General features: G+C 41.7%; 1 protein-coding gene across 6 annotated transcripts in view; it reads right to left on the minus strand.

Annotated features, from left to right (window-relative positions):
- Positions 1 to 22,282, minus strand: part of pcbp4 (poly(rC) binding protein 4) — a 90,287-nt gene extending 68,005 nt beyond the window's left edge. For 4 of the 6 annotated variants that reach the window (XM_062986239.1, XM_062986236.1, XM_062986240.1 and 1 more), the window contains exons 1-2: positions 21,863 to 21,911; positions 1,352 to 1,489 (exon numbers count right to left, since the gene is read on the minus strand). The gene's annotated coding sequence lies outside the window, so the exon portion shown is untranslated. Of the gene's footprint in view, positions 1 to 1,351; positions 1,490 to 6,036; positions 6,091 to 21,862; positions 21,912 to 22,196 lie in introns of those variants that run through there. The other 2 variants (XM_062986237.1, XM_062986238.1) reach the window with 2 other exon arrangements.
- Between the last annotated feature and the right edge of the window lie 202 nt (positions 22,283 to 22,484).

Here is a 22,484-nt window from a genome sequence, read left to right on the forward strand (position 1 = left end):
TTGTCTGTAGGATTTTGTGCCCATTCCGTCTAAAGATGACAGTGTTTGTATGGCTGGGCACTGATGCTGGTCAGGAAAGCTTTAATTGATGTGGTCAGGACTCTTTATAGAGCTTGTTTTGTGCACAGGGGAGTAATCATTGTTACAGGAAAAGGCCTTCCCTAAACTGCTTTATAATTGGTTTATTACACTTGTTAGCAATTGTTGTGGCTGGAACTTGAAATATTCCTCCCTAAATTGGAAGCATATAATTTCCTTTATATCATTAATTTATTACACCTGTAAGCGACTGTTGTGGCTTAGGGGTGTCCCATTACTTTTGTCCTTATAGCGTATTATAAACTTATAATAACTTATACTTTATTGCCATAGTTATTCAAAAATCCCTGATCTGTTTTCTGGTGTGACCGCAGCCTCCACCCTTTTCCCGAAATCCTTTCCCACCCGCACATTAATCCTGCAGCACATTAATCCCAAATCTCTACCCACCCCTTTGATAACCCAGTAGGCAGCAAGTCCAAAAATTGGCCATTTAGTGGCGTGCAGACCGTGACTCACTCAATCTAGACTGGCAAAGATTGATAAGAGACTCTAGTGAGAACCGGGTGGCACAAGAAGCTCCGTTACAAACCGCAGGCAACGGAGAGCGAGAAACCCCAATCCGAAGCACTCATGTAGGTGCAGCGGCGTGCAGTATCTGAGCGCCGGATCTGACATGGTCCTGTCAGTGTTGTTCCTGAAACCTATCACTAACTGCCGTCTCTCACCCAGCCGAACACCACGCCAGTACAGACACACACCTGACCTTTAGAGCTAATCCAGCCCTCGAATGCTTTAGCTCGTGGGTTTGCTGGGAGATGCCATGCTGCTGAGGGAATCGCTCGGCCTGGGCTCAATGGCCCATTGTTAGCTTTAGCAGGGGCGTGGAGCTGGTGAGTGTGCAAATGGCTTCCAAACTGCTGCCAAATGGCTGCCTATGATTTTTGAATAGGGTGTACAACATGCCCCCTGGTTTTGGAATGGGGTATCTGACAATCCCTTGGTTATGGAATGGGGTGTCCAACACACCTGTGATTTTGGAATAGGGTGTCCAACATGTCCATGGTTTTAGAATAGGGTGTCCGGCGTGGCCATGGTTTATAATGAGGTGTCCAACAATCATATAGATTTGGAACAGGGAGCCCAGCATGCCCACGGTTTTGGAATGGGGTGTCCTATGGTCAGGTGCCCCAAAACAAAAGGAAATGACTGCAGAACCCAGACAGTCAAGCCAACGTGGACAAGAAGGTTACAAACCAATGGTGCATCTCTAAGCCGTCGATGATGAAGCCGTGAGATGTTTTATTCTTACCTTACATCCACACCGCAGAGATTCTGACCTCAGTACGTCCACAGTCGATATGGATGGTCTCAGGTTTACTGCTGATTATGTGGATTCACAGGTACAGTCCAGTTAGTGCATGTTCTCTCTCTACAGGAGTCTTTAAATCTGGAAACAGATGAGGTCAGAGGTTTATGTACCATCCAATTCCAAAACCACAATTAATAATGTTTACATTTACTTTCATGGCATTTAGTAGATGCTTTTATTCAAAGCGACTTTCAACTGTGACAAATACAATGCAAGAAGTTAAGGGCCTTTTAAAGGGCCATGCAGTGACAACTTGGCAGTGGTGGGACTTGAACCAGCAACCTTTTGAAGCCTATCCCAGCTTTTCAATGGGCGCAAGGCACACGGTAACACCCTGGACGGGGCGCCAGTCCATCGCAGGGCAGACACACACACATATACACATACAAACCCATTCACCTATAGGGCAATTCAGTGTCTCCAATTAACCTGACTGCATGTTTTTGGACTGTGGGAGGAAACCGGAGCTCCCGGAGGAAACCCACGCAGACATGAGGAGAACATGCAAACTCCGCACAGACAGGGGAATCGAACCCAGGACCTTCTTGCTGTGAGGCGACAGTGCTACCCACTGAGCCACCGTGCCGCCCGGAATTTGTACCTATTAAGTCAAAACAGAGTTTTTAAGGTAGGGCACTGCTGCTGGACGAGGTGGCTTCCAATTCATCCCAGTATTGATCAGTGGGGTTGAGGTCCAGTGAAATTTCTCTACTCATCACGCTGTAATATAACAGGGCCTTCCCTAAACTGTTACCAAGGTTAAAAGCATATGAATTATTCTATTAAACTCTGTAGAGAAAAAAACAATGAAGAATGATGGTTTCTGTCTGAAGCCGATCATTTCCACGTCCCTGATCGTGTTATGTTTATTAATCAGTCCTGATTAGCGTTTTGTTGTAGCGACTTGTTTCCTAACACAGACTGGCAGCGTTTGTTTGTGGCACAGCAGCGGGTGTGAATGCAGGTATTGGTACGGCAATACTCCACCTGTCTGTCATGTTGACGGGCAGACAGGTGCAGGGCAGGGAGGAGGCGCGTCAAACAACAAGCCCGAGACAAAGGAAAAGAAATACAGAGGAAAGAAATCTGGGAAATCTGATTAGCATGCGCGCCACTCGGTGCCGAGGCCTGACTGAAACGTGACTGCTAGCATTCCACCGTTCTCTACAGCACCGCACGAGACCGCCAGACGCCAGCGCCCGATTACAGGCCACCCATGCCAGTCATATCGGCTTCTGAGTCACGGCCAGGGGCGTCGATCTCTCCCGAACACAAGCAGAGCATCACACACACACACACACACACACACACAGCAGCAAACCAAAAATAGCACCAGCCTTGTTAAATATTTTAGGCACACGGCTGGCAGAAGGAAGCAAAAACCCCCCTTTAAAAACTCCAAACAATAACATGTCAGTGCAAAAATTCACCTTCACAGCTTTCTTAGAGGATTCAGCTACAAATAAATAAATAAATAAATAAATAAGAACCCAATCCCTTCAACCCAGCAGCATAAAGCTGAAAAGCTTTATTAAAAAATCTTTTGGTCTAAATTTATTCCATTTTTAATTAGTTTAAATTTCAGTTTTATAAGTTCTATTTTTTTCTTTTTGATTGAATACACACTTTTTAAAGTACATTTTATATGCATCTATTCGTTTTAAAGTTCTTGCTGTTTTTAGAATAAGATTTATTTATCTATTTATTATTTATTAGTTCTTGTTTTTTTTAGGGTAAGATTTATTTATTTATTTTAAAATTCTTGCTTTATTTAGAGTAAAGATTTATTTATTTGTTTATTTATTTATTTATTTTTAAGTTCTTGCTTTTTTAGGGTAAGATTTATTTATTTATTTAATTTATTTATAGCTTTTATTTTTTTATTTAACTTACTGTAATAATTCTGACACAAAATCTATTTTGATGTTTTATTATTATTTTTTTACTGTAATAAAATCATTGTACATTAAAACACCACATTACACATTTATTCAGTATAATAAAATTGCTTTAATTTTTTTTATTTAGACCAAAACAATGCAAATATTTTACTTACTTATTTATTTTATTTTTCTTTATTTATTTTGTTCCCATTCACTACATTTAACCCTGGTATTATTTTTCTTCGGAGCAGGTTTGTGTTTGTGCCAGTATAAGATTTGTTCTAATGCTAGAAAAACTCAGTGGTTTAAAATCCCATCATGCTTCATCAAACATCCAGTGCTGGTGCACACAAAGACACTGTGGGAGGTTTTTAGATACTTGGAGGCATCTGATGAAGATTTGATGAAGGTGTGTGAGCAGCATTGTGAGTGTTCGAGTGAGACGTGACCACAATCTGCCACACCTAAGGGTCTGAATACTGTTGTAAATAAGGAATGAATATATATTACTGGCAGGGTGCGTGTCCAAGAGCACAGAGTATAATGGTATTAATACTTTGACACAAAGACCCTTGACGTGTTCTCTAACGCCCCTCATTCCCTGTTCCAAGATAAAACGGGTTATTTTCGGCCTCGAGAGTTTGATAAGCGTTGGCTGATACTGGAACCACTCAAAGCCGGTTAGCAGATCCAGAACTGACTGCCAATACCACAGTTATAGCCAAAACTTCATACTAATAAGTAACACTAATAAGGTACATGAATTTCCTTCCTTTTTAAAACCTATAAACACATTAAATCTTACAAATTTACATTTTTGTTTATTTTGGGGTTTCTGAAACTCTGCCTGGTCAAAAATACACATACAGGAACTAATACCTGACTAAAGCTGGTAAATCTTCTGTTCCTGTATAAACAATAAAAGTATAAAAGTTTCCCTGCACTTTTACCACAAAGTTACAGTTTGGCCATGACACCGTCCACAGTCGAGTAAGCTTTATAAAAGTAAGCTTAGCAAAAATAACCCCAGCCTCACACTTAGCATGTTAAAGCTTGACTAAATGACTATTTTTCCTGATCACAAGGATGAAAATAAAGCAGCTTCAAGCTTGCTTGACTGTGGACAGTATCCCCTATGCTCCACCTGCCTTTAAATTATGCCAGACCTGCTTTACCTGGATTATATTAGCATTTTTGGCATTTAGAAGACGCCTTTATGCAAAGCGACTTACATTACAGTATACAGTCTGAGCAATTGAGGGTTAAGGGCCTTGCTCAAGGGCCCAACAGCATCAACCTGGCAGTGGTGAGGTACCAAATACATATTCTGACAGTTTGAATGTTGTTCCAGACCTTGCACAGAGACAACTGTTCCATGTACTCTTTATTTGAACTAAGCAAAGGATTTTTTTCTAAACCTTCAGTCAAAGAAATCACCCAGACTGCCTGGAAACGACTTTGACTTCTACCGTCCCTCACTCTCTGGTTTTCATTAAGCCCAGACCAGGAAGCAGGTCAGCCTAATCGATTCATTTTACAGGAAGCTCCCTGGATAACATTAGTGATCTGCCTGTATTAGGACGGGGGTAAGTGCACCAGGGAGGTCGGGCAGAGGCTGTTAGGGAAGATGATTACATCTTCAGAAGCGAGTGCAGCCATCAGCTTCAGGTCTGTCTCAGCACCACATGAGGGTTATTGCCGCCAGAGAGATGTGGACTCACGGAGTCGGGATCGTCGGAACCAGAAAATGAGAAAGAAAATTGGAGAATTGGCAGAAATCAAAATAAATATGTAAATCTGGAAGAAGAGATGAGAGGACAAAAAAATAAAATGTCATTTACGATTAAAAACATTGGATATTTGGAGCGGGGGGGGGGGGGGGGGGGGGGGGGAGACGATGAATTAAATTGCGAATATGAGACGGATTTGCATTTGTGTGGAATAAGCATCAGATCCAGTCTGAAAGCTTCACATGTATCTGTGTTTATCTGGATTTTTCTCACTGTTTCACTTTTAAACTTCTGTTACAGCTCGAGGTTCTAAGAAACTGTGAGAATCAGAATCAGTTTCTCCCAGAGTCTAAAACACTTCTCGTAGTTTAATGTAGTAAAAGAAGGAGACAGGAGCACCAAACTTCTCTTCATTATTACTGCTCATAAGTTCTCTCCACTGATGGAATTCCTCGCTCGTTGTTTTAGTACAATAAGTCACGTTAGACGTTGTTTGTACCACATATTAAACAGTTCATCTCATTGGAGGAGCTTTAAAAAGGTCAGCAGCAAACTGGGTCAGAGTTCAATCAGGTGAACTTAGAGCGATGAAGCAAGTGCAAAAAGAAGCTAAGCACCCCCACCACACTTCATAGAAAACAATGGAACAGTCGGCGCAAAAGCACCCTTAGAGTTATCCTGCCTGGTTTAGGTTTCAGCCCACCTAAATCAAAGTCCAAGATCTATGATTGACTTTTTATCATCTAGGTTTCTTATATATCAAGAACTCTCTAAAAGGAGCTGTTGCTAATAGGCAAGCTGGCAATTTGTGATCAAAATTCCCTGGACCTGAGGGAGTTTAAGGACTAATTGGTTTTTAAAACCCCCAGATCAGAAAGCAGTGGGTCAGTGTCCAGATTTCCACCCAGCAAACTCTTGCTGCTTTAGATTCATCCACTAGGTCTTATTAGTGCAAATCAGCAAATTTACTGGCGATACGTCACTCTGGTTTAAGTCATTTTTATAAAAATACCTTCACTCATGTCTTCAGCATCCAAGTATCTGTCAATCTCCTTCACTGCCAACCAACCATCCTTGCTTAAAAGATCTCCGGTCAGTTCTAATTAGCGAGAAAGCTCGTCCTGTTTTATTAGATCTGTGATTCTTAGACTACATTAGGATATTACATTTAGAAATGGAGAAATCACTGCCTGCCATCTTGGCAGGATAACCTCTCCCGCCTGTTCCTTTCTTTTTCTTTCTTTCCTCTAGTCGACCATGTCGCCATCGACAAGTTCAGGGGGGGTGGGTGAGGGAGTGACAGAAAGACCGGGCATCTCAGACTATCCGGGGCTCTGGAAGGCCACACAAAGCCGTCCCTTGTGACTCGGGGCATGCCGGTCGGAGGCTAGCACAACGGACGCTCTGTCAGCGCTCGGATCTTTCTGACGCGTAGCTGAATAGACTCGCATGTACGCGCCTACGCGGTCCCAGTGCCGCTGGACCATTCTTCATGACATGTGAGCGTCTATTATGGCTCTCGGTTCGGCCAGTGAGTCGAGCCAGAAATGAAAGAATGTCTTTTTTGTCTGGCTCTGGTCTTCCAGAGGAGATCTGCTGCAGCCTCGTAAAGTTATTTAAGCATCTGCGTCTTGTGTTCGATTTCAAACAGAACCAGTGCACTCCAAATGATGAAATAAGAAAAAAAAGAGGTTTATAGCCATTCCCGGAGAATAATCCGTACCCTTTAATAAGCTCGGGGATTTGACACGAGCGCCACTTGGATGAGCACGACCCTGCTCTTTCAGTTCAGCCGTCTACATTAAATATTCAGCTACACACCCGTTTAATTAAAAATGGAGTCAACAGGGATGTCCCGGCCATCTCCACTTCATGTGTCGACACGACGGGACGATTCCATTCAGCGGTGAACAGAAAAAGAGACGGAATAAAAGACATTTTCAATAGCAATGATTGTGTAGCTGGAATTAATGGGGGAGGCAAGACAACAGTCGCAGTCATAGGTCAAACATGGCAAGGTCCTTCTGTGTCTGCCAGAACAAAGCCGCACTCACACACTTGGCCCGGCTACAATGGAAGATTTTAGTTGACATCATAATCATCGACCGTAGCCAATTCCTTTCATGTGAACGCAATTTCAATCGCAAAATGTCGCCGACTGAAACCCGATACGAACACAGTTCAAAAGTGTCCGCATTAGTGGCTTTGACGACACATACAGGAGCCGTGTGGTTTGGATCGTTCAAGGGCGAAAGTGGCTCACCCAGCCTTAAAATAATGTTCCTGTGTACGTACACTTGTCCCCAAAGGCACCAAGTAAATGTCTAGTATGAAACTGTTCAGTTGGGTTCGAATTGTTCTTTTACAACCCCAAATTAGAAAAAGTTGGGACGGTATGGAAAAGGCCAATAAAATAACACATCAATTTACTTTGACTTTTATTTGATTGCAGACAGTTTGAACCTGAGATATTTCATGTTGTATCTGCTCAAAATCATTTCATTTGTTAATACACCGATTAGGCATAACATTATGATCACCTTCCTAATATTGTGTTGGTCCCCATTTTGCTGCCCCATACACAATAAACTGTGATGCTCTGCGTGTTCTGACACCTTTCTATCAGAACCAGCATGAACTTCTTCAGCAGTTTGAGCTACAGTAGCTCGTCTGTTGAATCGGACCAATGTTGGAATGTTGGATTGGCCTTCGCTCCCCACGTGCATCAGTGAGGCTTGGCCGCCCACGACCTTGTCGCCGGTTTACCACTGTTCCTTCCTTAGACCACTTTTGATAGATACTGACCACTGCAGACTGGGAACACCCCACAAGAGCTGCAGTTTTGGAGATGCTCTGACCCAATCTTCTAGCCATCACAATTTAGCCCTTGTCAAACTCGCTCAGATCCTCAAGCTCGCCCATTTTTCCTGCTTCTAACATCAACTTCGAGGATAAAATGTTCACTTGCTGCCTAATATACCCCCCCCCCCCCCCCCCCCCACTAACAGGTGCCGTGACTGCCTGTCAGTGGTCATAATGTTATGCCTAGTCGGTGTATACCTCCATTCCTGCATTTCAGGCCTGCAACACATTCCAAAAAAAGTTGGGACAGGGGCAATTTGGGGCTAGTAATGAGGTGAAAAAACTAAATTCTGGTTACACAAGATTCAACAGTTCAAGTCTTTAATGTCAAACACAGTCATGCACAATTTTGTATCTCGAATTCACCTCACTTGCACATCTTTGTACTGTGGGAAAAAAAACCCCACACAGACACATGGAGAACATGCAAACTCCACACAGAAAGGACCCGGACCGCTTTACCTGTGAATCAAACGCAGGACCTTCTGGCTATGAGGCAACATTGCTACCCACCGTGCCACCGACGGCTTTGTAGATAAAACCCGAGTTAGGAGTGTAGCTGTGTGTCGTGAGTGTGGTATCTTCAGCTTAGCAAACGATTTGGCCATTAAACACACCACACTGAAACATCTGGAAACCCTGTAGGTTAAAGGTTATACTCACCTGGACGTGAAAAGTGTCTGAAGTTCAGGTAATCGCTCTTTAAATGTGTATGTGTTCTCGTTGCATGGCTCTGTAAATGTGTACAGTCGTGCCTGAATAGCGCAAATCTAAAACGACTGTTTTTTTATAAGTTGCTTTCTGGTGAATATGGGAATTTGTTTTAAAAATTATTTTTTTTCATGTTCCGCATCATTTGACCTGGATCCTCCTGCTGAGATTTACATTAGCCAGGAGAACAGCGCGCACACGTTCCATTTGATTACTTGGATGATGGTTTGTTTTTGTTCAGCCGTGTTTCAGTCACTTTGTTAATGAACCTGTCCGCGTTCGCTCCGAGTTATTAATGTGTGCGGTGAAATCGTTTTTTATTTCAGACTGAACTGTTTGTAATGTATAATTGACTAATTACAAATTTGTGAATGACTGATGATGAGTGTTTAACAGGTACATCGACTCAGTATCATCAGTCAAACACGGATGCACAGCGGCATCATAAAAAACCAGCATGACGACTTTACACCAGTGGTTTTAACACCAAACCTTTTATATATACACTGATCAGCCATAACATTAAAACCACCTCCTTGTTTCTACACTTACTGTCCATCTTATCATCTCCACTTACCATATAGAAGCATTTTGTAGTTCTACAATTACTGACTGTAGTTCATCTATTTCTGTACATACTGTTTTAACCTGCTTTCACCCTGTTTTTCAATGGTCAGGACCCCCACAGGACCACCACAGAGCAGGTATTATTTAGGTGGTGGATCATTCTCAGCACTGCAGTGACACTGACATGGTGGTGGTGTGTTAGTGTGTGTTGTGCTGGTATGAGTGGATCAGACACAGCAGCGCTGCTGGAGTTTTTAAATACTGTGTCCACTCACTGTCCACTCTATTAGACACTCCTACCTAGTCGGTCCACCTTGTAGATGTAAAGTCAGAGACGATCGCTCATCTGTTGCTGCTGTTGGAGTCGGTTATCTTCTAGACCTTCATCAGTGGTCACAGGACGCTGCCCACGGGGCTTTGTTGGCTGGATATTTTTGGTTGGTGGACTTTTCTCAATCCAGCAGTGACAGTGAGGTGTTTAAAAACTCCAGCAGCGCTGCTGTGTCTGATCCATTCGTACCAGCATAACACACACTAACACACCACCACCATGTGAGTGTCACTGCAGTGCTGAGAATGATCCACCACCTAAATAATACCGGCTCTGTGGTGGTCCTGTGGGGGTCCTGACCATTGAAGAACAGGGTGAAAGCAGGTTAAAACAGTATGTACAGAAATAGATGAACTACAGTCAGTAATTGTAGAACTACAAAGTGCTTCTAGATGGTAAGTGGAGCTGATAAAATGGACAACGTGTATAGAAACAAGGAGGTGGTTTTAATGTTATGGCTGATCAATGTACATAGGATTAATTACAGCTGGAGACTTTTGTGTGGGCGTGGTCATATAAATAGGGCTAGTTAGACTGCACACAATGGACAGAGCGTCAATAATTATAACAGGAAAGTCTGGACAGATTAGAAATGTCACACTGTTTAAACCAGTATTATCTATATAGACAATTTTCTGTCAGGAAAAAGTACATGGAACAGCGGTCTCTATCCCAGGGATCAGGTTATGATTTCTTTTTCCAAAGGGAAAGTGTCCTTATGGTCAGATATAATCCAAAACCCACCAAAACAGAAACAGAAGATGCTTAAAATATGGAACATGGTCTCTAACTAGTATTCAGGCTGATATTGGTCACAACTGGACACTAAGTTTTGAGAGGTACCATATACAGAGCATATAAGGAAAGTGTTGCTAAGTCGCAACATCCAGCACCAGTGACCAAAAGCTGCTCCTCTGGGCCACATATCTGCATTATACACATTATTACTTTAGTTATAATACATCTAAAGTATTTATTATTATTCACTGGATGCAGATTAAGACCTCACAGATAAACATATCAGCAGATACAGACACTTATAATAATGAAGCCGGTTATACTAAATCTGGATGCATGATTTTTCACGGCGTGACCCAGGCTCATGTGGGTGATCTGAGTCACTTCAGTCCCTGTGAGTCACCATCACAAAGGAACAAAAATGAGAAACTCAGCCAGTGTTACAGGCCACTATCAGACACAGAAATCAGTATTAAAATCTGTTATTCCTGAAGAAATTTTAAATACTACAGCTTTACTACAGTAAATCAATCGCTCCGGGTCACACCCTGCGCCGTCAGCTTCCTATGTGTGAAGATTTGGACTGTCTGCGTGCTAAAACTTTCTCCTCCGCCGTTCCCTCCAGTCAGTTATTAACCTGTAACCCTCCCTAATGTAACCCTCAATCTGACGGCGGATCTCGGCTCTCTTCCAGCGCACTCATCAGCTCCTGTGAGAATAGCGAGTGCTTTAAAACGAGCGCTGCTCTTCCTTCTTCTCGCTGCTCCCTTCATTTAGCCTCAGCAGCAGAAAGCCCAGAGGTCCGTCGCTTCCTCCTCCACAACACTTCAGCTCAGAAAAGCTAATACACAAACGCCGAAGAGCTAAAAGGAGCTAAAACGGGCGAGGGAGGCGATTTACCGAGACGCCACAATAATTTACATGTGCACATGGGTACTAAGCAAGCATATTATTAACCAAAAATAGCTTTAGATTGACAGGACAGGCTTCGGTTTGAAGGTAATCCTCGAAAACTCATAAAAAATATAAATATTCAAGAACAAGATGAGCCAGCGTTTCTGATATTCAGCTCTGTGTGTAAAATTAGTCCTGAGGAGGTTAAAGAAAGATAGCAAGTCTGTAAGGTTTGAAATGTTCCTCCTCCTCCTCAATGTCAGTGCAAAAAAAGAAATGCCCTTCTTTATATATTCCTGTCAAACCTATTAAGGAGATTTGGCCTCTAATAAAAATGCATCTTTAAGACAGAAAACCAATGAATTTTGTAAACTCTACCAATTTTACCAACTAGAGCGGTCAAAGATTTAACCAGAGCTGTTCCAGGAGTTTGTTGACGGCCAGCACAAGTGGCAGATCAGGTGGAGGACAGCAAAATAATATTCTCATGTTATATTTTCTTAAAAACCCAACAATAAAATCTTAATCTTAATAAAAAAGCTATTTTTAACATCATAAAACAAAATGCCTGCAAATACACAGTATATATACACCGATCAGCCATAACATTAAAACCACCTCCTTGTTTCTACACTCACTGTCCATTTTATCAGCTCCACTTACCATATAGAAGCACTTTGTAGTTCTACAATTACTGACTGTAGTTTATCTGTTTCTCTGCATGCTTTGTTAGCCCACAGGACCACGACAGAGCAGGTATTATTTAGGTGGTGGATCATTCTCAGCACTGCAGTGACACTGACATGGTGGTGGTGTGTTAGTGTGTGTTGTGCTGGTATGAGTGGATCAGACACAGCAGCGCTGCTGGAGTTTTTAACCACCTCACTGTCACTGCTGGACTGAGAATAGTCCACCAACCAAAAAACATCCAGCCAACAGCACCCCGTGGGCAGTGTCCTGTGACCACTGATGAAGACCTCGAAGATGACCGACTCAAACAGCAGCAATAGACGAGCGATCGTCTCTGACTTTACATCTACAAGGTGGACCAACTAGGTAGGAGTGTCTAATAGAGTGGACAGTGAGTGGACATGGTATTTAAAAACTCCAGCGCTGCTGTGTCTGATCCACTCATCCACACCAGCACAACACACACTAACACACCACCACCATGTCAGTGTCACTGCAGTGCTGAGAATGATCCACCACCTAAATAATACCTGCTCTGTGGTGGTCCTGTGGGGGTCCTGACCATTGACGAACAGGGTGAAAGTAGGTTAAAACAGTATGTAGAGAAACAGATGGACTACAGTCAGTAATTGTAGAACTACAAAGTGCTTTGGAAAATGCATCTTTTAGACCGAACACCAATGAATTTTGTAAACTCTACCAATTTTACCAACTAGAACAAACATTTACGAGTTTTTCATCATCACAGAGGATCACAGAAATCCCTGTAATAAATAAATAAATAAAATAAATTCCTTAAGTGCCCCCGACACACACGTCTCTTTAACTGTAAGCATAACGCACTGGAGCTCAGATAACAGTTGAGTACGTTTGTTTGATGGGCATTGTTGAAGGTGATCGGTGGAGGAGGTGAAGGGACTCAAACTCAAAAATGGCTTGCTTGGATGGTCGTTGTCTGGATGAGTCAGACACATGACAGCGCGGCAGTCGTCAGCTGAAACGAAGCAGGCAGCCGTCGTGTTAGTCAGAGCAGGTGTTTTAATACACACGTCCAATCAATTACATCCAAAAAAGCATCAAAGTCGATAAGTGACTCGTTTTTCTCTCATGATTTTCTGAAAACGGAGTCGGTTTTACCAATAATGTTACGAGCTCCGTCAAAAGAAACAAACTTTATTACTCCACATAAAAATTCATTAAGCTTTGTTTAGCCACACGGCGTAAACAGGTCTGCTAATAAATGAAAGCAATCCCTTCTTTCCCCACATCATTAGCCGAATATCTGTTCACGCTGTTTATGAGTGTTTTACTGGCCTGATTCGTTCGTATTAAACTCGTTCTGGAATGGAAATGATCCTCCAGTAATGAGGGCCAGTGCTGGTTCAGAAGATACCAGGGGAAGAGAAAAAAAAAGATCTCACACTAATTAACACGTGTCTGCTTTTCAATTAACCATGACCTCATTTTGCCGAAAAAGCAAAAAAAAAAGGGACTGCTGGTTCTGAATCGTAAATCGTCTTCTATGCGACTCTGTGGTCACTGAGAGTAACACACGTTTCAGTATTCGAGTCAATGGAATGAGTTAATATGGATAAATGTATTCACATCCTTTAAAACAACATATAAACATCACAAGTATCGAATAATTTAATGATATCTGTTTATGAATATAGGGCAGCATGGAGGCTCGGTGGGTAGCACCGTCGCCTCACAGAAAGAAGATCCTGGGTTCGATCCCCAGGTGGGGCGGTCCGGGTCCTTTCTGTGTGGAGTTTGCATGTTCTCCCTGCGTGGGTTTCCTCCGGGAGCTCCGGTTTCCTTCCACAGTCCAAAGACATGCAGTCAGGTTAATTGAAGACACTAAATTGCCCTATAGGTGAATGTGTGTATGTGTGTGTATGTGTCTGCCCGGTGTGCCTTGCGCCCATTGAAAAGCTGGGATAGGCTCCGGCACCTCCCCGCGACCCTAATTGGATAAGCGGTTAAGAAAGTGCGTGTTTATGAATATTAACCTAAACATTGGCGGTGCATGTTTAAGTGCACTCTTAGTGCAGATCCCGAGCCCGGGTAAACAAGGAAGGTTGCAGCAGTAAGGACATCTGGTGTAAAAACGGTGCCAAATTAAACCTACAAATTAAAAGTCATATTTACAAACCAGATTGATTGAAGCCTGGTTTAACAACGTCCAGATCTAGCACTGTTGGTCAGCGATGCTGGCTAGTATAAGGACATGGCTGGTGGCTTCACACGTGGTTGAGCTGATAGGGGTCACTTGAGTGCATCCAAACTGGGACAGTATAAAAAGTGAGGTGAGGGGTTTATTATTTTAACACATCGGCAGGTTCACTTGTTTTAAATCAGGTCAAAAGTCCCTCTCATATCTGAAAATGCATTTATTTTTTCATCTTGCTTAGAAATGAGGGACAAAAGAGTCCCGCCGTGATCCAAAGGCTTCAAAGTCTTAAAACTGCATAAAAAAAAGAATTTCAAAGGCAGAAACGCTGCAATAAAATCTGAAGCAAATGTAACAATTGATTTTATTGTGTGTGTGAGAGTGGAACAGAATTGTCAGTCGAGATGGGGTTGGGGGGGGGGGGGGGTGCAGCGGATAAAGACAGCCAAGGAATGCCAATTGAAGTGGATATGATTGGCAAACAACAGACCCAGAGAGCAGGAGATCTAAGTTTAGACCTGGTCTCCTGACAAAAGCAACAACACCCGAGTTAAATGAAGATCTGGCTGATAACCCACCAGCGCTGCGTTCTCTCAAAGCCCCCGACAGACTGAATGTGGTTTATCCGTTTACCAGGTTAACGTACAGTTCAAACAGAACGACTCGGTGAGGAATTAAAACAGCAGCTTACAGAGATCGCAAAGCGTCCGTCAGAGAACAGGTCACGACGTCTAATGATCGTACAGCGGCTTATACGTGCTGCCAAAATGCCACATACAGTCAGTCAGTCAATGATGGCAAACCCCGGCAAAGCGGCCACCGACCTGGCCAGGAATCCAACAAACACAATTGGCTGTGCTTGAGGGTGGGAAGGTCAGACTGGGTTTCTTAACTCTGCCATTGTGATATGCCATCTTCGCAATGAGCTGAGGTGCTGACTGGTCAAAAATGTATTAAAAATAATAAATAAATGTATTAATAATACATGTATTAATACATTTATTTTAAAGCAATAATAATAAATGTATTAATTATAAATAACACATAGATTTCTTTCAGTTTAATATATAATGAAATGACACACATCTCAAACTATACTATAATAACTGCATTTGCAGGCATTTGAGGCTCATAAGTGGAATTTGGTACCAGAATCTTAATTTAGGTCATAATAATATCAGATATTTATTTTATAGTCACCAAACATTAAGGTTAGATTATAATAAATGTGATTTTATGTAGGAAATGTCAGCATACAGCTAACAGGCTTGATAACTGCATAAAGTCTATTAAAAATAATAATTAATTAATTTAAAAAATGATAAATAAGTAAATAAATAAATAAGTTAATAAATAAGCAAATAAATAAAAATAAATTACTAAGTAAATTAATAAAAAAGTCAATAAAAAAATAAAAAAATTAAGTAAATAAATAAAAACAAATAGTAAAAAAGTAAATAAATAAGCAAATAAATAAAAATAAGTAAGTAAAATAATAAATAAGTAAATAAATAAATAAATAATAGTTTGTTTCCAGGGCCTTGAAAATGTTACAGTTTATGGAGCGTCAAGACGTATAGAATGTAAGTCTTCAGTAACATCATTACAGTAATATCATTTTTTGCAAGTACTTCGTAAGACACCGTTTTACACGAGGACAAATTGATTTCTGTGCTGTGATGACTGGTTAAACCCAAAAAGGACCCCGTAGTGACATTCAGCAATCCAAGATGAGATAAACTTGGAACATCCAGATTTGATTCAGTAGGCCGGGATCAGGACCGCTCCAGGCATGTTAGAACGCAGCAGTAATGGATATTTTCAGCCCTGTTTTGCCACGTTATGCTCTGTTTACACTGGTGATGAAATAATCATCTGTTTACCCTGTGGCACTTAAAAAAGATTCAGATCAGAGCTTCTATTCTCAAGAGAATCTGTTCAAATCCCATACAGGCTTTACACATACATATACTTCAGTCACCTATACATCAAGAAGCCTCGGCCATTCCTCTCTCAGACAGAGCCAATCATGAGGGTTTGTAGACGCCTGACGGGCTGATAGCACTGATGGGGATTTGAACCCTAGAACCCAGAAGAACTGACGTAGCGCCATTTTCCGCTGTGCCATCCGAGCACCCAAAAAGAGCACATAAGTATGGGAATGCATGATGATTCAATGATTAAATAAACATGCATGCTATTTTCTGTAAACAGTTTGGGGAAGGCCCTTTCCTGTTCAAGTATGACCATCTGCATGTGCAGTTGACCAGTTGACCTCAACCTAGTGAATGCCTTTGAGGTGAATTGGAACATTTACATTGACGTTTTTGGCATTTCGCAGACGCTTTTATCCAAAACAGTATATTGTCTAAGCAATCGAGGGTTAAGGGCCTTGCTCAAGGGCCCAACAGTGGTGGGGCTTGAACCAGTGACCTTTCAATTACTGGTCTAGTACCCTAACTGCTAGGCTACAACTGCCCATGTATTACTGCCTACGTAAATTCGAGATCAGTGCCTGATCTTACAATGCTATTTTAAAAGAAAGGACACAAATCCCCACAGATACAGTAGATACAGTGCTAAAATCGTGTGAAACACCTACAGATAAGAGTGGAGGGGGAAAGAAAGGGGGTATATGAGGGTCACTCCATATTAACGTCTAACAGGGTTAAGACCAGGTGACCACACAACTTTCGGTCAAATTTTGGTCAGATTTTGTATTTTGTGGTGCACATCGTACCTGTTTTGGTTTTCATTTTAATGCACATGAAGTGTGAAGTGTACAGATATACCGAAAACACAGAAAAACAGGATCAGGACAGTCAATTTTGAGATGTTGGGTTCAGGCAGGGGTTTAAATTTTAGTTCATTAAAAACAAAACAAATTGATTCATAAGTTAGTTTATTAATTAGTTTCAGTTCGGTTCTCCCCCAATCATATTTTATTCTTTTTTATCTTATTTTATCTTTTTTTTATCTTATTTTATTGCTTCTGGGAACCTCAGTCTATTTTTTTACAGCGCAGTAATGAAATACATCTAATTTCTAATAAAGGCAGAACTGTTTCCATAAAAAAGCAGCAGCAAAACAAGCTTCAGTCACACCGTGTTCACTCTCTGTTCTGATTTATAATGCAGGGAGTCACATTACAGGCCCGAGGCTCCGAGCACTCGCGCCACTGTTGGGCCGAATGATCGATATCTCTGCAGAATTCTCTTTGATATCACAGCACTCACACAAGATCACCTCTGCCGCCACTATCACATGCCTACGGGCTCATCACGCACCCCGCTTAGCTATGTACTACAAATAAACAGCACAAATTAGAATGAATCGCATGGCAATGCATATCAACTCCAGAATCGAATGGAATTAAACGATGCTCTTATCAGAATCATTAGACTTCTGATGGCACAGAAGAACCGATGCTGATTCATTAGACACGGTGGCTTGTTGACATTTTTGTAATGTGTGTGGATGTAAGTACAGTCGCTCGGGTGATGCAGAGTTTGAATCTCAGCTGTGCTAACAACAGGCCGGCAGGCTGGACAGCAAAACGCTCATCCGAATGGTGGGAATGTCGGAAGGGATTCATCATAACTGCTGCAATTATGACCTTTACTGGCTGATCGATGGCGCTGCACAGGTACGGGGGATAATAGGGATCCATGTGTGACTTTCTGTGCGCTATACAGATATCCAAATGAACCCACATCATGCAGGTAAAAAGAAGTGGTCAGCTACTACACACGTCAGGGGTGTGTGTGCAAAAGAAGAATGTGATTGGTGTGATTGGTAATTGGATACGACTAAATTAGGGGGAAGATTAAGAAAAATAATTTAAAACAAAAAAGAAATGTAATATTGCTGCCAGCTCAGTGGTTAAGGTATTGGACTAGTAATTAGAAGGTTGCCGGTTTAAGCCCCACCACCAACAGTTGCCAATGTTGGGCCCCTGAGCAAGGCCCTTAACCCACAATTGCTCAAAATGTATTCAGTCATAATTGTTTCAAGTCATTTTGAATAAATGGGTCTGCTACATTCCTCAAATGTAAAACATCACGGATTTAATTTTTAATTAATAAATTAATTAAATGAGGCAGAATTTTGGCTCTATTAAACCTGTAAGTCTAGTCCATGAGCTTGTGTGGCATGATGGTAAGGGCCACGCTGTTGGTAACACCAGTACCTGACAGACAGGGGTTCGATTCCTGTGCAGGGCTCACAGATACAGAGGGCAGATGATTGTATGTGAACCTAGGTATTTGGGGGTAGGTACATATCAGTGTGCTCTCAGTGCTGGTCCCAAGCCTGGATAAATAAGTGAGTTAAGTCAGGAAAGGCTTCTGGCATAAGTTGTGTGGCTTTTTTCTCAAATATCTGTCCAGCTAAAGTTGAATCAGTTATTATTACTGTGAAATAAAAATGTCTAAGAGCAACAACAGGCTCAGCACTGAAGTGATAAACCACACAAGTTCACTATTTTGGGCTGCTGATTGCTAAATTTGGTAAATATGATCAGTCACTTCGTGGGCCGGATCTTTACAAGCCTGAGATCACAGAGAACAGCACCAGGTGACCCGAGTGTTGTAAAGCACACCAGCCATGGACTCTTTAGCAGTGCAAACACATTCCTTGGAGCGATAAAATCACACCTCGCCAACTGACAACCATGGTTAAACAAACTTTGTAAGGCTACAGCTGTCTGCCTTATTTCCAACAGTGAAGTGTGGTGGAGGAGGAATAAGAAGAATGGCCTTGGGGTATTTTAAATCATGTGTGTTTGGGCCACCTGGTTCCTCTGACAGGAAACCTGGAGCTAGCATCCAATCCTGGCCCTGAAGATTGATGGACTGATTTGGACTACACATATGAAAGCACTGCGTCTATAACAATGGTGGAAGAGTGGAACAGCGGTCTCTTGATATTGTAGGGAATTAAACCCTAATGCTCACTTTATGCTTAAAGTAAATTGACCTGACCATGAATTCGAAGCTGCTAGAACCCTGTTGTCCACTGTTCTCTGCTGTTCTCTCATTCCACACACATCTGACTGTTTACCAAACGTATCTGTTCACCTCCTCCTCCAACTGCAGGATTTTACTCCACCAAACAGCTGAGGTGAGTTTTTCTTTCCTATTTGTATAATCATGCAAAAGCAGTAGCCTCCAGCTAAAACCTGCTGACCAACGTCAAACGTGACGCCCAGCCTTCAGATCACTCAAATGAGTCCAATTTCTAAAATAAAAAAGGAGTGCTGAATCAGTGTCGCTAATCAGCTTTCATTTAAATCAGTGTTCTCGTCATATGGGAGGTCACGGGGGGGGGGGGGGGGGAGGTTTGCTAATCAATTAGAGAGGCAGTGGGGCGTAATCCAATTAGGTGTTCACGGCTAATGAATGTCACACACCCACGTCCAGATGTCCACTTTGGGACATCTGTTAAACTTTTAGTGGGCGATTCATAAATTAAGGCGTATTTAGAAATGGAGGTACTAACAGGGACCAATGTTGTATTATTATTATAATTACACGCCTCAAAGGAGCTACTTTGTCATGTAAAAATACACAAACATAAAGAACCACTTTAGTAATGAAAAGCACAATTTAGAGCCTCTGTTTCTAAGAGCGCTAATCTGTTTAAATGATAAAACAAAATAAAATTAAATACAATTATTTACATTGTTAAAGGTAGACATTTAAGCTTTCAATTGGTACCGTATTTACCAGCAAGGGATATGTTAGCAATGTAAAACTTACACATATATCATTTCTGGGCCTGAATATGGGCCAGGGACTGTCATGGGGTTTTAAGAAAGTCAGTGAATAGGTTTAGAAAGACTGGCAAATCAAATCTGTCGCAAAATTATCTATTTAAATTCAGTGAGACAAAACGTCTCGTCACGCAAAATGACTTTTGTGCTCAAGTGGTTTGTGGTCTGTGTTATCAGTGATAAAAAATAAATGATTCAGCATGTTGACATCAAAGTACACCAACAGTTTTTTGGTACATTCCACTCAAAGCTACACATTTACATTTTCGCCATTTAGCAGATGCCTTTATCCAAAATGACTAACAGTAATGTGATAGTATACAGTCTGAGCAATTGAGGGTTAAGGGCCTTGCGCAAGGGCCCAACAGCAGCAACCTGGCAGTGGTGGGGCTTGAACCAGCAACCTTCTGATTACTAGTCCAGTAAACACTGCAAAATGTGTTTCATGTTGATATCAGGTGGTTGGATTGTGTTTTACTCAGTTGTGCACTTCTAACCAGCTTTTTGATTGTTAAACCTTGAATGAACTTTGGAACTCATGGTTTCGGCATCATAGAATGCGTACACAAAGACCACATTGTGGTGCCCGATACAGTCGAAAGCTCTATTACGGTATTTCAGATTCTATCCGACTGTATGACAGTGTGTTTCTGATAGGACAGCGGTAAAAAAACATGTTTCTACTCAGTGTGATATTAAAAACAGAAAGAAAATCCTATTCTAATGATCAGACTTAATCACAATTATAATGTTGATTCAGCATAAAAGCTCTGCATAGTTTTCTCATTTCTCATGCATGAGATTTGCATAATGCAAGGCTGTAATTACAATATACAAGGAAGGGAAAAGTGGGGGGTCCATATATGGCCAAAATGTTTCAACAGTGTACTGATGTAAAAATGATAAACAAACATCTGCCCACTGGTTTAATCAGTAATGCTAGGATCTGTCAGTGCTCCCATCAGTTGTTGATATGGCATGGTAGGAACCCCCGGGTAGATCTGGTCCCCCACAATGTTCAATAAAGCAGTGCTGCCCTGCTGCTGATCTGATGTTAGCAGCATGTAGAAGAGTACAGATAGAATGATTTATCTATATCACAGTAGAGAAAATGGGAGAAAATCTAGAGTACTTGTAACTCACAACCTCACCAACCATCACCAATGGATGAATCAAAATTACAGGCCATGTCAGATGCTCATACACACCCAGTATGGTCCACATTAGGATTAAGTGGAGAAATAATAAAGCTAAAATTAAAACTATAAATCATTACATTTTCCTAAAGTTGTGGAATCTTTTATCAGTAATAAACAGCTTTTATTTATTTATTATAGGATTTTTACATCTTATTTTACACACTTTGGTTACATTCATGACAGAAATGGTAGTTACTCGTTAACAAGTTCACAAGTTTAATCTCAAACACAGTCATGGACAATTTTGTATCTTCAGTTCACCTCACTTCATGTCTTTGGACTGTGGAAGGAAACCAGAGCTCCCGGAGGAAACCCACACAGACACAGGGAGAACATGCAAACTCCACCTGGGGATCGAACCCAGGACCTTCTTGCCATGAGGTGACAGTGCTACCCACCGCCCCACCTTGCCGAAACAAAATATTACTCCAAACTACATATCACAAGGTCAAATAAGATAACATGCCAACATAACGACGTGATGAAGTAAAAAAACGAGATATAAGTAAAGAAAACGAGTTACACTGATTCAAAATAACAAAATATTTTGTGAAATGAACCACAAATACAGAGCCGCACAATATCTTCTAAAAGGAACGTGTTGTCCAGTCAATATTAGTGGACACTGTGTTAAACGAGTAGTAATTCATAGTAAATACGTGGATATTTTGTCAAACGAGTTAAATAGTCAAAATAAGGAAATATTGACTCGCACCTGAGATTCGGGGATTCCGCAATTTGCGAAATCGAGCTAAACGAATAAAAAACGAAGCCTGTTTGTATCTAAATGTACCAAATAAACAATTTAAGGGTTAAATCAGTGTTTCTGTGCATTCTGGACATCCAGGACATTTGATTCTATGGTAATTGAAACCCCTGAACGTTGTGTGAATGCTTTACCTGAGCTGCCGGGGTAAATCCGACGTGATGACACTATGTTGGTATTTTACAATCCTGAAAGCTCCGCATTCACTCACATGCTGTCAAATATCTTCACCCCCCTACCTCCCAAAATGTGCGCAATATCCATCTACATGTGCGCACGAACCCATCCAGGCGGGGTTCGAGTCTCAAACTTCACAGCGTTTATTACCGCACAGCCGCATTTATTTCCACTGACGGGACGAACCGGGACGCGTTTCAGCGTTTAGCGGATTTTATTGGCTTGTGCTGGACGGGAAAGTGCAGACGTGATGTGAGGAGAGAGAAAACGGGATGAATATCGAGCTCTTACCTTCCAAATGTGTCACATGCGGATCAAACAAAGCCGGATTTGCGTCGGATATTCCTGCGCGGTGTGCACATTGTCAAGCTCCCACCTACTGAAGAGCTGAAGATCACTAACGTGAGTGAGGGAGTGAGTGAGTGATAGAGAGATACAGACAGAGGGAGGGAGAGAGGAACAATGAGAGAGGCAGTGATAGAGAAAGAAAGGGAGAGAGACACTTAGGAACAATGAGAGAGCGAGAGAGAGAGGGAGGCTTAGAAATAAAGAGAGAGAGACTCTTAGGAACATTGAGAG

This window comes from Trichomycterus rosablanca, chromosome 24, assembly GCF_030014385.1.
Source record: "Trichomycterus rosablanca isolate fTriRos1 chromosome 24, fTriRos1.hap1, whole genome shotgun sequence".
NCBI classification, from domain to species: Eukaryota; Metazoa; Chordata; class Actinopteri; order Siluriformes; family Trichomycteridae; genus Trichomycterus; species Trichomycterus rosablanca.